At 48.1% G+C, this 16,138-nt stretch overlaps 1 long non-coding RNA gene across 1 annotated transcript; it reads right to left on the bottom strand.

Annotated features, from left to right (window-relative positions):
- Positions 1-156: 156 nt before the first annotated feature.
- Gm51802 (predicted gene, 51802) lies at positions 157-15,005 on the bottom strand. Its single transcript, NR_168572.1, has 2 exons — positions 14,955-15,005; positions 157-484 (listed from the first exon to the last, which is right to left on the bottom strand). It is a non-coding gene; the product is annotated as a predicted gene, 51802 (long non-coding RNA).
- Between the last annotated feature and the right edge of the window lie 1,133 nt (positions 15,006-16,138).

Raw genomic sequence — 16,138 nt, forward strand, 5'->3', positions numbered from 1 at the left:
GGCTAGGGTGCTGATGTGGGAGGGGGTGGGTGGGTGGGTGAGTGACCCGTCCAGCAGGTCCAGTTATTCGAGGGTCTCGAGGGGACCTTCTCCTAAGAACCAAATGGGGGGTAGAGAGATATGAGGACCAAGTGCAAGAACGACACGGAAACATTCTGAGTGGCAAGAAGGTCCCGCTGTATTGAGAAAGGCTCAAGGCTTAAATGCACAAGCAAAAGGGGAAGTACAAGTACTTATCAGCGGGAGGGGTGGGGCAGTGGAAATTTTTCTTTTGGCAGTTACACGGGGAAGCTGGAACTTGGTGGTATCAGGGTGTGGTCCAGATATCTGGCGCTGATTTAGGGCTGGAACATTCTGTGGTTGTTCTCGGAACGGTGTGTCGGTGGCCCGCTTTTGACCCCTTTTTCTTCTTGGGGGGAGAGGCCCAATTCAGAGATCAGGACAATTGTGTTGTCTTAATAGCTCCCAACAGGTGATCACCCTCCTAGAAGCAGGGGAGATGGGGGAGGTCAGGGGGTTAACTGGGAAGGGGGATAACATTTGAAATGTAAATAAAGTAACCAATTAAAAAAAACAGAGTGGAAAAAAAGAAAAGGAGCTCCTTCCAGCCCTTTTCTGTTTCCATCCAGTCTTCTCTGCATGTCTCTATGTCCTGCTTCTAAGAGAGCACCAGGTTGTGGAGTCAAGCCCACCCAGGATCCAGGATGACTTTTTGGGATTCTAAAACAATCAGTCACATCTGGGAAGACCTGAGGATTTATAAAAAGATGCTGTGCAGGGTCATATGCGGAGTAAATTGAGCAGAAAGACAAGTAAAGAGGCTACAGAGGGGTCCAGAGGTAACTAGAGAGTGAGACCTGGGCTCTGGCCTAAGTATTTCCTCCAAACGCCACCAGAGGGCGCCCAAGCATTGTGCTAAACAAGGCTCTGGCCACCAGGAAGAGCCATCACCTAGGACTGAAAGCTAACAAGGTTTTTCAGGTTCAAAGCGGGAGGTAAGAATGGGGTAGGCAGGAAGGAGACTAAAAGCAAAGTGTTTCCACCCTCCCTCCCGTCCTCTCTTCCTTCCTTCTTCCTTTAAAAAAAATGTTTTGAGGGGGGTGGGTATGGGGGACTTTTGGGATAGCATTGGAAATGTAAATGAGGAAAATACCTAATTTTTAAAAAAAGTGAAAAAAAAAAAAAGGAAAAAAAATGTTTTGAGACAAGGTCCCATGCAGTCCAAGATGGCTTTGAACTCATGTAGCAGAGACTAATCTTGAATTTCTAAACTTCCTCAGGCTGAGGCAGGAGGATCATAAGTTTGAGGCTAGCCTGGGCTACCTAAGAAGGTCTCTTCTGAAATAAATAAATATTGGGAATATACTATGAAGAATTATATTTATCTTTGCAACAGACAGAAACCATTACAGAAATCCACAACCAATCAAAATGCAGACCTGTGGAGCACACTCCACCCTAGTGAATACATCTACAAAATACTGCCACACTTAAGGCTCAGGGAGCACTACAGAAGAGGGAACAGAAAGGCTGTAAGAGCCAGAGGATCAGGGAGTTTGCTGTGAGGTTGTGTTGCCTAGTAACGTCAGAAGCTACATCCATAAAGTCTAACCAGTATGACCACCCAAACATAAGCTGCAGAAGGACAAATCTGCTGGACCGGCCAAACAGGATGGGGGAGAATCCGGGAACCCTGAACCCTACATACAGTGCTCTACGCAACTGAGGCTTGCTGGGGGCTGGAGAAGTGGTCTTCCTCAGGGAAGAGCACACCGGTTGGTTATCCAGTGCCAAATGGGCAGCCCTGAAAGCACACATGTATGTTGCATTATACAGACGTAACAGGTTGTATTTAGGGATGTATATGTCTGTACATATATGCTTATGATAACAATTAGGAAAGAAAGGGCTATGAATTTGAAGGTGAGGGGTCTATGGGAGGGCTTGAGGGAGGAAAGGGATGGGAGACACGTAATTAAATTATAATCTCAAAATTTTTAAGGGCTGGAGAGGTGGCTCAATGGTTAAGAGCCCTGACTGCTCTTCCAGAGGTCCTGAGTTCAATTCCCAGCAACCATTTGGTGGCTCACAACCATCTGTAAGGAGATCCAGTGCCCTCTTCTGGTGTGTCTGAAGACAGCTATAGTGTACTCACATATATGAAAATAAAATAAATCTTAATTTTTTTTAAATTGCATTTAAAACCAAGACTAGGGTCTAAGGATAGTTCAGTTGATGGAGTTAACACATAAGGGCAAGAAGCCCTGGATACATCCCCAGCTTACGTAAAGCCTGCTGTGCCTGGGAGCCTGTAATCTCAGCACTCAGGAGGCAGGCGCAGGAGTCAGGAGTTCAAGGTCATCCTCAGCTATGTCATGAATTGAAGCAAAAAAATTTTTTTAAAAATTGGTATATAAGTAAAACTCTATAGAGTGTTGAAATAATGGCCCAAGCCTGTGGTTGTAGTTTGTGGCAGAAAGTGTGAGTATGTGTGACATGGGAAAACCCTGGGTTCAATCCCAGCACCAAACAAAAACAAAACCCAGTATTTAATAATAATAACCCAGCCTTGCTGTCAGACAAAGATGGTCACTGCCAAACATTTCTTATTCAACATTTAGTGGCCCTGAACCGTACTTGCAAGTTTAACTGAGGCCCACAGTGCCTGAGTTTCGTGTAGATAAAAGTCTTTAATCCCAGCACTAGGGAGGCAGAGACAAGCGGATTTCTGAGTGCGAGGCCAGCCTGGTCTACAAAGTGAGTTCCAGGACAGCCAGGGCTACACAGAGAAACCCTGTCTCGAAAAACCAAAAAAAAAAAGTCTAAGAGTGACACTAGCTAAGGTCATAGTTCAAATGCCACAAGGCACTCATTGGCTTTAGCACATCCTCATCTGCCTTCTGTATTGGTGAGGGCTCAGTTAGAAGATCAGTCGCCCACTGATGGTTGGTCTTATCTACCAGTCTCCACACCTTATCTAGCCTATCCCTGACAGAAGGCTTAAGGCTGTCCCCGTCCTGTCTGGGTTGCATCTTGCTCTTAAACCTGGGAAGAAACAGAAGCTACACAGAGGATTTCCAGTTGACTCCAACTAGAAACTCAGCCCCATACTTTCTGCAGAATGCATAGACCAGTGGTCTTGAATCAGCCGTGCTGTTAGGAGCCATGGGGGCACATGCCAAGAGGTACTGTCCGAATGGGGCAAGCAAAGTGTATATACATATGTGCAATAATGAAAGGGGAAATTCTTTCTTTCTTTCTCTCTTTCTCTTTCTTTCTTCCTTCCTTCCTTTCTTTCTTTCTTTCTTTCTTTCTTTCTTTCTTTCTTTCTTCTCCTTCTCCTTGTTCTTTCTTCTTTCTCCTTCTCCTCCCCTTCTCCCCCTCCCCTCCCCATGCCCCTCTCCCCCCTCCTCCTCCTTCTTCTTCTTCTTTCTTTTTGGTTTTTTGAGACAGGGTTTCTTTGTGTAGCTCTGGCTGTCCTGGAACTCACTCTGTAGACCAGGCTGGCCTCCAACTCAGAAATCTGCCTGCTTCTATCTCCTAAATGCTGGGATTAAAGGCGTATGCAACCACTACCTGGCTAGTATTATTCTTGATAGTGCCCTGGGTGTGGCATTGGACAGGATCCCAGTGTTTGCCCGACTGATCAAAGCCTTTAGGAGCCGAGGCTGGCCACATTCCTCGTGGTGTCTTTGACACTGGCTGCAGGTCTGAGGTGCAGTGATTAACGTCATGAACAGAGGAGACACAGGGGCTGTGTGTTCTCTTCTGGAGTCGGGCTGAGGAGTGGGGGGGGGGGCAGTGTGGCCTATGACTCAGGTGGCTCTGGGGTCCTGTTTACCTCCTGGAACATCAGGAGGCTGGAAACATCTGGCTTCCAGGACCAGAGCTTTGGCCAGCTGATCTTTGGGCCCACAAAGCAAGCCCTTCAGCCACAGGAAGAGGCCCTGAACCTCCCCGTGCTTGTGGGCAAAGGCTACAGACTGCCATGCGGCAGACGGGGCCCAACCCAAACAGCCACTGGAGAAAGGGACCTTTATGGTCAGTGGAAGACAGCTGCTGGGCTGGCAGGGGGTGCCAGCTCTGTGTGGCTGGGGAAGGAGCTGGCAGGTGCTGCCTGCACACTGGCTGCTGTGGACCTATGGGGGCTTGGGGCACTGAGTGCTGAGCTGGGGAGGGGCGGAGCTTATCCTCTGTCTCTGTTTCTTCCTCTCCAGTTCCTTCTTTCCCTTCTTCTCTGACTCTCATCCTGTCCTTTGTTTCTTTGTGCCATTTTTCTTTTAAGAGGCTTCCCCAAAATCTTTACAAATTTCAACCATCCTGTGAGCCACATGCGCCGGTTCAATGGCGCCATGGAGAAAAGGCAGAGGGCATCTTTGCGCCCTCACCCCCACCCCGTCTCTGTCACTTCCCTTCATTCCTCATTCCCTCATGAACAGTCTCAGGCCCTTCTTGGCACATGCACACTTATTCTCAGACGCAAGCACCCGGCCAGGCTCCTGCTCTCGTGGGTTTAAGGCACAGGCCTCAGTAGAGTTTCTCAATGGGAGAATGTTTGGAACTGCGTTAAAACATTGTTATTGTTGTTGTTTTAAGACAGAGTCTCTTGTAGCTCAGGCTGGCCTTTTGAACTCATTGCATAGCTGAGGCTGGCCATGAGTTCCTAGCCCTCTTCCCTTTATCCCCAGGGCTGGGATTACAGGCCTGTGCCACCGCGTGTTGGCCTTTCTTTAGCTGTCATAATGGCTGGAGAGAGAAGGTGGCGTGGGTGCAGAAGAGTCCTATCATTACACAGGGCAGGGACACTAACTCTGCAGTGGAGGGGACAGTCATCATCAGCTGCCTGCTTGAGGGTCCTGGTGCCCGAGTCCTGCAGCGTGCCTTATAAACTGAGCAGTATGACACCACCCTTCAAATACAGACCTTGCTCCTACCTGTTCCCTTTGGCACACTTTCTGGACGTGACCAGAGCCTGGTGGGGAAGTGGGTTTGGAGAGAAGGTGCTCCTTATGGGAAGGTCAGGGAAACCTTCTGGACAAGGCTTGGGCAGGGAGGGATCCAAGTTACGGCATCACAGACATCTCCAGCCCTCTCTAAGACAGATATACCTGTGGCAGGTGTCCATCCGCCACACCCCGCCCACCCCATCAATCATTCCCTTTTATAGGAAAGTGTGGGAAGCTGGGTTTGCCCAACCTTCCTACCCCTATAACTCTCCTGTCTGCCCTGGGAACTTACTTGAAACCTTCCCAGGAATGATCTTGCTCAGGAGAGGTAGACATGCCTCAGTCTTCCCCTGACATAGAGCACAAGCCCACCCACTGTCCCTACCCTTTGTGGCCTGGGCCACAGGCATGCAGGTGCCAAAGCCAAGGCTTGAAGGCTTCGCCCTAGTCCTACCATGATATACCTTGGGATTGGTCCATCTGTCAAGCCTGGCTCTGTCACATAGGTGCCATTCAAGGTCTGTCCCTGTCACATCACCTTCTCTGCTCTGTGCTAGCTGAGGGAAGAAGAAGAAACACACATAGATGCTCAGAGTCTGGGCCAGGCTGAGGCTGGGGTCCCATCCTCAGCAGCTGATATACCACGCACTTCTCAGACCCTTTTTGATTTTTTCCAGACTAATATGCAGCTTCTAGTCAAAGGGACCTTTAGAGCTAGCACCCTGGGTTTCATGGGTGGCAAAGAGTGTGGATTGTGGGAAGGGACAGGACTGGACAGAGTTCGTGTTCTGACATGTGGAGTATCACAGATGCCTTTGGGATGTAGGCTGCTCATTTGGGATCCTGCTTTGGATGCTTCATGATAGATGGTGAAGCCAAGCCTTCCAGGCTCATCTCTGATCTCCGTCAGCTACGAAGATGACTGCAGGCATTTCCATAGACCATTGATTTCCTTGCCTACCAGATAGCTAAAGCCATCTTTCACTGGGCTGCTATGAAGTTCAGTCTCGAGAACATTTCTGGTTAGGGGTGGGACCCCAGCCTCATCCCTGCCCAGATGCTAAGTATCTGAGCCTGAGGCAGGAAGGGAGGTCAGGGGGTAATATGACAGGGACAGACCTTCAAAGACGGGACAGAGACATGCTTGAAGGATAGATCAACCTCAACGCTGTTTCTTCTGCATCTGTCACTATGAATGCCCACACCTGGCTACACTGGCTGCTTCGTATCTATGAGAGAGATGTGAAGCAGGTGTGTGTGTGTGTGTGTGTGTGTGTGTGTGTGTGTGTGTGTGTCTGTGTGTCTGTGTGTCTGTCTGTCCGTCCATTTTGCCAATGAAGATGGCAGACGAACCCAGTGCCAGCCTTGCCCTTTTGCTGGCCACTCTTCAGGTATGAGGGAGGGGACTCCAGAGACCAGAAGGTGGGCCAGGGTCACCTGAAAGCCATGCAGACTCTCAGTCTGAGCACTTGGTCAGGTCATAGGAGGACAAGGCTCAAGGAGACAAAAACAAGCCTGTCCATTTCCTGCAGGGAACACCAGTGTGAACTCCTTTTACTCCATAAATAAATCTCCTATTTAAATAAGCACAAACCAGCATGACATCTTTTTCCTTTCCTTCCGAAGAAGAAAAGGTCATTTATCTGACTCCAAAAGCTGAGCGCTCATTCCCTGCTCCCTGGCGACATTTTGCAAGGCAACCCTGGGGGAATTTTCATTCTCAGATGTACGTGTGCTGAGGGCATGCTTCAGCACACAATGAGGCAAGAGTAGCCTCTCTTCTCCTAACAGACCCCAGTGGGCAAACACCTGGCTTCCTTCTGCAGCAATACCTGAGGTGGTTTTTTTGATTGTGGCCTATGGTAGTGGCCCACTGCAGAGGCAGGGGTGCGTTGAATCTGCTTTGTCCTGTGTGACCCGTGGGAGATGACTCCATATAATTTCTGAGCTCCTCACTTTCCCAGTCCAGTGTGTGTCTGAGTGTGTGTGTGTGTGTGTGTGTGTGTGTGTGTGTGTGCGTGCGCACGCACGTACATGCATGTTTGGGTCTGTGCTCATAGGTGTTGTGTATCCAGGCATGCCTCCATGTGTGTGTCCATACATGTGGAAGCCAGAGGACAACCCTAAGTGTTATTCAGGAGCTATGACCTTTTTATTTTTTGAGACAAGGTCTCTCATAGACCTGAAGCTTGCTAAGTAGTCTAGGCTGGCTGGCCCACAAAGCCCGGGTATTGGCCTGTGGCCACCTCGACAGCATTAGGATTAGAAGTGTGCACCATCATACCTGGCTTTCAAAACCATTTTTAGATGTCTTTATCTTATGTGTGAGTGTTTAGCACATGCATGTATGTGTGCCACATCTATGCTTGCTGCCCAAGGAGGTTAGAAGAAGGTAGTCATTGAATCCCTTGGAACTGGAGTGACAGATGCTTGGGAGTCACACGTGGATGCTGGGGATGGAACCTAGGTCCTTTGCAAGAGGAACACGTCCCCTGAACCCTACCATCCAGCCCCCGTGCCCAGCCTGACCCAGGAGAGTCTTCCAAGGATGGGCAGTTCTGTTGACTTAAAATACTGTCCAGAACTGCCTTCCAGGATACCTGTACAGCACATGGTCTGGGAACACGGAGTACCACCTCCAGGAAAGAGTGCAGACCCCCTCCCCACTGGTTTTGTAAACAGTGAAGACAGTATCTCTTTCTAGAATCCCAATGGGCAGGTTTGCTAGAACCCTCCAGATGATTGGGAGCACTGACTCTGGGCTTGAACATGAACTGTCCACCCCAAATCTGTCCGTGATACAGGGGGATGCAGGGGCCAAGGGGAACTTCAACTCACGCCTGCTCTCCTCTAGTACCAAAGTCCTTAGTCACTGTCCCAGGAGTTCTATATCCAGACAGTAGCCAGGAAACTACATCAGGAAAATGTCCCAGCTTGCAAGAAAGATCAAACCTTAAAGCTCGATGTGTGTTTCTTCTTCTTCTCTTTTATTTGAGACAAAGCTGATGTAGCCCAGGCTAGCTTCAAACTCATTATGTAGTGCTGGATTATAAACATGAGCCACCACACCTGTTTTATTCAGTGCTGGGTATTGAACCCCAGGCCTTATGTGTGTTAGACAACTCTATCAACTTAGCTACATCCCCACCCTACCCTTTTATTTTGGATTTTTTTTTTTTTCTGGCTGGCTTGGAACTCACTGTGTTGACTAGGCTGTCCTTGAACTCAAAGAGATCTCCTGCCTCTGCCTTCCAAGTGCTGGGATTAGAGGTGTACTCCACTACACTTGGTTTTAGGGGGGCTGGATACTGGGCTTTTAATTTTATTTTTATGTCTATAAGTGTTTTTCCTGCATGTATGTCTCTGAACTTTACATATGCCCAAGGAAACCAGAAGAGGGAATCAGGTCCCTTGGGATAGAAGTTACAGACAATTATGAGCTGTCACATGGGTGCTGGGAATTGAACCATAGTCCTCAGAAATGACAGACAGTGCTCTTAAACACTGAGCCATCACGCCAGCCCCTTTTGGGGGCTTTTAAGGACCAGGTCTCATATAGCCCAGGACTGGAACTTGCATTGTAACCGAAGCTGGAACCCCTGCTCCTCCTGCTTTCTCTTTCCAAATTCTGGAATTGCAGGCCATGCCCAGCTAACCTCCCGTGGTTCTCATTGCTCAGCTCCAGGGTTAGAATGCTTACCTTGTGTCAGTGGTGAGAAGCCACATTTCCTGTCTGGGTTCTGTGAGGAATTAATAAACAGTGGCTGTAACCTGTTTACTTTGGTTTATTCTCTGTGGCTGGGAAGTTGGTCACTTGAAAGTCACTCAGAAGTGCTACCCTGGTGGCAGCATTACAGCTGGGCCTTGGCTCTGGGATCAGAGTGGGGCATGCTTTCTAGGCCAAGGCCAGGGCTTCAGAGGGCTCAGTGAAAGTCTTCAATGACCAGCCTTGGAAGTCCCTTCTCCTCAGAGGCTGTAATATAATAGTCTGTGTATCTTTCCAGATCATTCTCTCTACATAAAGATGTGTGGAGAATGCATTTTTAAAAAAGATTTATTATATATAAGTACAGTGCAGCTGCCCTCAGACACACCAGAAGAGGGCATCAGATCTCATTACAGATGGTTGTGAGCCACCATGTGGTTGTCAGGATTTGAACTCAGGACCTTCAGAAGAGCAGTCAGCGCTCCTACCCCCTGAGCCATCTCTCCAGTCCGCATGTTTGTTTTTAAGTAAGGAATTTTGACACATGCATTGTTTTGCAATGTTGGTTTATCATTTATAAAATATAATGAATACTGTTTAATTTCAGCATCTTTACCTCTTTTTAAAAATTTATTTATTTTATTTATGTGTCCTCAAACACACCAGAAGAAGGCACCAGATAGTTGTGAGCCACCATGTGTTTACTGGGAGTTGAACTCAGGACCTCTGGAAGAGCAGTCAGTGCTCCTAACCACTGAGCCATCTCTCCAGTCCAGCGTGCTTACCTTTAAAGAGCTAATGTGGTTATGGTTCATAGTCATGTTCATGGCATGACTTGATGTCAGCCTCTCACAGTTTTATTATATTCTTTGGACCCTAGTAATGACATACCTACATACGTACAGGTATAACGCATATAACCCTACCTAAAGAATATTATTTTGGGGAGGCTGGGATGTAGCTAAAGTGACAGAGTGCTTGCTTAGCATAGAAGAAGCCCTGGGTTTGTTCTCTGGCACTACATACATTGGATATGGTGGGGTGTGCCTGAAACTCTATCACTCAGGAGGAGGAGGCAGGAACGATGAGAAGTTCAAAGTCATCTTTGGCTACACAGTGAACTAAAGGCTGGCCTGGGCTGTATGAGACCTCGTGTCAAAAAAGTAGAGACAAAACCAAAAAATAAATGGTAGACACTCAGTCAGGTCCACCTGCCGCCACACAATGCAAAGCAAAGAGGAAGGAGGAAGATGTCCAGATCCACCTACAGCCATGCCAGTGGCTAGAGCAGGGAATGGTACCCAAAGACCTACTGCTGCCCACCTCAAGGGCAGGCTGTAGCCACACAGAGCCCCACCTGCTGCCATACCCCAGGGATGGAGATGCCTGCCTGCAGCAGATGGGAGAGAAAGAGAAGGGGAGCAGTTTGAGCAGTATTACGAAGAGAGATGGAACTGGGGACTTGAACCTTTGCCTCAAGTGGAAAGGCTGGCTACTCACACCCAACCCTTGCTGCTGCTAATGGCCATGTCTGGATCCATGGCTATGCAGTGGCAGGGGTTGGTGTCAATGTCTGTAGCTCACATTACCACCAAAGAGCATAGGGATGTCCCTGGTCTGGACAGCAGGTTGGGATCACAAAGATGTCCTAAGATGTGCAGAACTGGCCCCACCTCTCACTGGGCAGTAGCATTTGGGAGAGCAGCTCTGTGCCTCACGTGGGTAGCAAAGCAAAGCTGGCCCTGGTGGCAGGAGAGCTGGTGGACAGCCCCGAGGGCATGAGCACTGGAGCTGGCCCTACTCCTCTTCTACAGTGAGGTGGCACAGGCTATGAGGTGATATCCATCCCCTCCTTGCCACCTCGGACAGCCAGGAGAGCTGGCCCCGAGGTTATGAGACTGGGAGTCCCTTCCTGGCTGAAGCACTCAGGACAGTTGGTTTCACCTCACCTGGGCAACACAGTGGAGTTGGCCCTGATGGTGATGGCACAGTGGAGCTAGCTTTGGAGGTGTGGGTCCAGGCTAGCCAGTCCCGAGGGCATGAGAGCAGGAGAGCTGTCCTTCCCTTCTGCCAGTGGTGCCATGGAGTGGGCTAGCTCAAGCAGTGCTGGAGAGCTTGCCCTGGTGGTATGATAAGGGAGAGCCACCAAGGCCCAGCTCCAGGGCTTTGGGTTGGTCCATCCCCAAATCTTCATCATTTGTGAGATGTTGGAACATGTGAAAGGGCTGGTACTGCTGAGCCAAAGCCACAGGATCTCCAGGACACAGGGCAACAAGAGGATAATAGGGAGGAGTCCCAGTGAGGATCCAATATTGATGATGTCATGGAAGCCAGAGACCTCGAACCAGACTAGTGACTCATTGCAATGAACATTTGCAAGAGAAGATGTGCGGACAGAGGGATACACTGTGACACACTATAGCCTCCATGACACAAGGACGGATACAAGAGGACAGAGAGATGAGTGGGGCAAGGTGCATGATGTGAAATTCACAAAGACTTAATACATAGTTGAAAAAAAAATAAAAGAAAACCCACCCCTCCTTTCAAGAATATAAATTTCCCCTCGTAACAAATGAGTATCAAGAATCCAGATTAACTGCCTTTCCATGTAATTCATCGTATCTTTCTCTCTCTTTTTTCATTCTTTTTTTTTTTCTAAAATCATTTATTTATGTATTTAATGCATACAAGTGTTCTAGCTGCATAGATGCATGCATACCAGAAGAGGGCGTAAGGTCCCATTATGGATGGTTGTGAATGGTATCTTTCTTCGGAAAGATCTCACTTGTTGCTCAGGCTATCCCATAATTCCTGGGCTAAATGACCTTCCTCCTTTAACCTACTCAGTGTGTGGGATTCTGAAAGTATGACACTGTCTTAGTTAAAGTTTTACTGCTGTGAACAGACACCATGACCAAGGCAACTCTTATAAGGACAACATGTAATTGGGGCTGGCAGGTTCAGAGGTTCAGTCCATTATCATCAAGGTGGGAACATGGCAGCATCCAGGCAAGCATGGTGCAGGAGAAGCTGAGAGTTCTACCTCTTCACCTGAAGGCTGCTAGCAGAATACTGGCTTCCAGGCAGCTAGGATGAGGGTCTTAAAGCCCATACCCACAGTGACACACCTATTCCAACAGGGCCATAGCTTCTAATAGTGCCACTCTCTGGGCCTATCATAGACAAACCATCACAGCCACTAAGCCTGACTCATACTATTTTACTCTAAAAAATTATCTTTTCAATCTGGAGAGACGGTTAAGCAGTTAAGAGCACATACTATTCTTACAGAGGACTCAAGTTCAATTCCCAACACCCACACCTGGCAGCTCACAACTGCCCACAACTCCAGCTCCAGTCAATTTGATACCCTCTGATCTCCCCCATACCAGACTGCACAAATAAGTAATAATTACAATCAGAACAGAAAAGTATCTTTTTCAGATTTAATTTTTGTGTCTGAAATCTGAAAAAGATACCCAACAAAAATAGAGTCCAGGCATGGTAGTGCGCACCATAATCTCAGCATTCAGGAGGCAGAAGAAGGTGGATCTCTGTGAATTCAATGCCAACCTGATCTACATAGCAAGTTTCAGGACAGCCAGAGTCCTGTAGTAAGACCCTGTCCAAAATAAAACAAACAAATAAACAGCAATGGGGAGATTGGATGTCTCTGGCTCTATGGGTGTTAGATGATGCTAACAGCTGGTACTACACTTACATGAACGGACTCACACCAACACATGTCCCCATCCACACATAATCTGAAATAAAATGTAAGGGGCTGGAGAGAAGGACTCTGCGTTTAAGAGCACATACTACTCTTGTAGAGGGTCTAGGTTCAGTTCCTGCGATCTGAATAGGGGCTCCCAGCTACCTGTAGCTCCTGGTCTGTGAGATCCAAGGTCTTCTGCAACAGTGAACTCTTGCAGCCATGTGATATACACAAACTCATGCAGGCACACATACATATATATGCATGTATATATATGTACAATGTATATAATGCATATATGTATGTAAAGTATTATGCACATATATACTCATCCATTATGTCAGTTCTGTTTCTCTGGAGAACGCTGACTAACACAGCATGTCTGTGGGGGATTTGCTTTGACTGTGTTAACTGACGCAGAAAGTCACAGCCCAAAGGTGGATGACATAATCACCCAGGTTTGAGTCCTATATGGGTAGAGAAGGTGAGCTGAGCAGAAGGCACACAAACATTTATTTATTCTCTCTCTGCTCTGGAAAGTGGTAGGAATAGAGGTTTCAAGTTCCCGTCTAGAAGGAGTTACAGAGACAAAATTTGGAGCTGTGACGAAAGGATGGACCATCTAGTGACTGCCATATGCAGGGGTCCATCCCATAATCAGCTTCCAAATGCTGACACCATTGCATACACTAGCAAGATTTCGCTGAAAGGACCCAGTTATAGCTCTCTCTTGTGAGACTATGCCGGGGCCTAGCAAACACAGAAGTGGATGATCACAGTCAGCTATTGGATGGGTCACACGGCCCCCAATGGAGGAGCTAGAGAAATTACCCAAGGAGCTATAGGGAACTGCAACCCTATAGGTGGAACAACAATATGAACTAACCAGTACCCGGGAGCTCTTGTCTTTAGCTGCATATGTATCAAAAGATGGCCTAGTCGGCCATCACTGCAAAGAGAGGCCCATTGGATTTGCAAACTTTATATGCCCCAGTACAGGGGAACGCCAGGGCCAAAAAGGGGGAGTGGGTGGGTAGGGGATTGGGGGTGGGTGGGTATGGGGGACCTTTGGGATAGCATTGAAAATGTAAATGAGGAAAATACCTAATTAAAAAAAAAGTTCCCGTCTTACCTTCTTCACAAGGATCGGCTGTAGCCTAGAATTGTAAGCCAGACACACCCTTTCTTCTCTAAGCTGCTATTCATCAGGGGTTTTTTGTTTTGTTTTGTTTTGTTTTTTATATTAACAGAAAGGGAAATGTGGCTGTAACCTCAACTGTGAGTCACAGGTGCTCTCTCCCATAAATTGCTTTGATCTGGGTATTTCATCACAGCACCAGAAAAAGAAATGTAAGAAGGTTACAGAGACCCCCACAAGAACTACCACTTGGGCCCCAGAGGATTTAGGTGACATCAAGGGCCACTGGGCCTCAAGATTCTAAGAAACCTTTTCCAGGAGTTCTGCTTTGGCCCCATGACGAGTTCAAGTAGACTCGGATGCTGTGAGGTCTTCCAGCCTCCCTCCTCCCAGATCAGTGTGGAATTCTCTAGAACCCTTGCCTCAGGGGATGTGGGGCAATGGGCTATGTACAGACAGTCTGGTGTCCAGTTGAGCTGAGGTCTGAAACCTGGTGAGTCCCATGGTGGTAATTCCCACCTACATGGGACAGAAGGCATTCCCTTATGTCTCCTGGAACCCTGGCTCCTGTCGAAGTTACTGCCCATAAAACCCCACAAGAGAAGCATGTGGCTAGCAGTCACATAGACAATGTTCCAAGCTTCTGGCCTTCAGGCTAGACTCCTCCCCACAGTTACCTAGCAACAGCAAGATAACAAGCCCACTATAAGAGGGGCTGCTTGGCCCCTCCTCGCTCTCTCTTACTCTCTCTCCTTGTCCTCTCTCCCCTTTACTCTTTAACCTCGTACTCTCTCTAACCTCTTACCCTAGCCTTTCCTCTCTCTCTCTTTTTCCCCCTTCCCTCCTCTTGGCCATAGCTGGTCTCTCTCTCTTTTACCTTTTCTCTTTTCCCCTGCCTTTCTACAATAAAGCTCTAAAACCATAGACTGTCTTTGTTCATCAAGGCCCACTGTGCTTGGATGATGGGATAGGCTTTCTTCTAATGAGCCACTCCTAATCTGTCAGAAGGCCTTCTTGTGCTCCAGCCACTGACTGGACTAAGGACTCGCCTGCGTGGGAACCTCTCTCCCTCTGCCCTCTTCTTGTATCTCTGAGGCCGAGAGTGTAGCTCCAGAGCCCCTGGTATCAGGGGGCTGCCCCCCACCGTGTGGGGACAGTGGCTTCACACAGCCAGATGCCCACCCGGGGCTGAGTGGAAAGCGTGTAGCAGTCCTCCTGTGCCCGCCTGCCCAAAGCTCAAAAACTCTGGCTGGGCATGGGCTCTCTCCCTCCCGCCTCCCCCCCCACACCCCTCAGCCCCACAAGGGGATGCTGCTATTGAAAAAGTGAAACATAAAAAACAAAAATTTCTAGGCCTTTAGGCCCAGGCTTGAGAATGTGACCTTTGTGACTCAATGCTCCAAGGTATGCTAATCATAAAACAGATAGCGACATTCCTCCACCCACCTGCTTCCTGGGTTCAGGGAGTGTTGTTCATCTGCTAGGCTGTGGATGATTGAGCCAGAGCATATAAAGAGTATGGCTTTGTTCAAAGAAAGTCACCCTGACCCACCCTGACCGTTGCTGGAACCCGCTATGCAAATGTGCTATTGTTAGAGGCTCATAGAAAACTGTCTTGACTTTCCACTTCCTCATGACTCTTAACTGGTATTTTCCAAAAACACCCTCCCCACCCCTTGAGTTGTGGTTTCTTCCTTTAAATACCCCCTTACCCAGCTCCTCTACCCCTGCATGGTGTATGACTGTGGGCCCCAGAACACTCTTAGAATAAAAAGTCCTCTTGCGGTTTGCATCAAGGCCATTTCTCGTGAGTGATTTGAGGTGTCGCCTTTCCTGAGTCAGAACGTGGGGGAGTCCTCACATTGTGGGTCTTTCATTATCTGTCACATATTCTGGTAGTTCAGGCATTGTGGACCACACAGGTCAGCTTTACCAACGGGCAGTGCCCAAGGGAAAGACCAGCCACATTCATGCAGGTCTGTCCCTTCTCCTGTCAGGCCAGTTGACTGTAATAACAGCACACATTCCTTAGAGTCCTTGCCAGCTTTATGTGAATCTACTGAGGATGTTCATGGAAGGCAGAGCTGATATTCAAGATAATAACGAGATGGTACAACGGGGTAAAGATTTGAGTGTTGTTAGAATCAGGCACATCTGTGGACAGCTAGAAGTATCTTTATAGCCAGCTCTGGGACCCAGCAATGAGACACGTCATCTCTAGCTCCTGCGTTTGCGCAATGGCCTTGTTGCACATCTCTCTATGCATGCACTTCTCTGTGTCTCTCTCTGTCTCTGTCTCTCTGTCTCTGTCTCTCTCTCGCTCTCCCTCTCTCCTTTCTTTCTACCCTCTCCAAGAGGCTGCCTCTACCCCTCTCTAAATAAACCTCCCATGTGAGACCTGTTGCATTTTGTGATTTGTCTGGGACTGCACCACTTATTTCTAACAAGTGTGACATCAGACACAACAGAACTAATTTAACTAATCATTACCTAACCATCGACAGGCCAGTGCCAGACTCTACTCCATATCTCCTGTTCTACCAATAGCCACATAGGGGAAGGTGTCACATCATACAGACAGGAAACAGCTTCAGAAAGCTCAGGGACTTGATCTGGGTCCTATGGATATA

Source organism: Mus musculus, chromosome 10 (assembly GCF_000001635.26).
Source record: "Mus musculus strain C57BL/6J chromosome 10, GRCm38.p6 C57BL/6J".
NCBI lineage: Eukaryota > Metazoa > Chordata > Mammalia > Rodentia > Muridae > Mus > Mus musculus.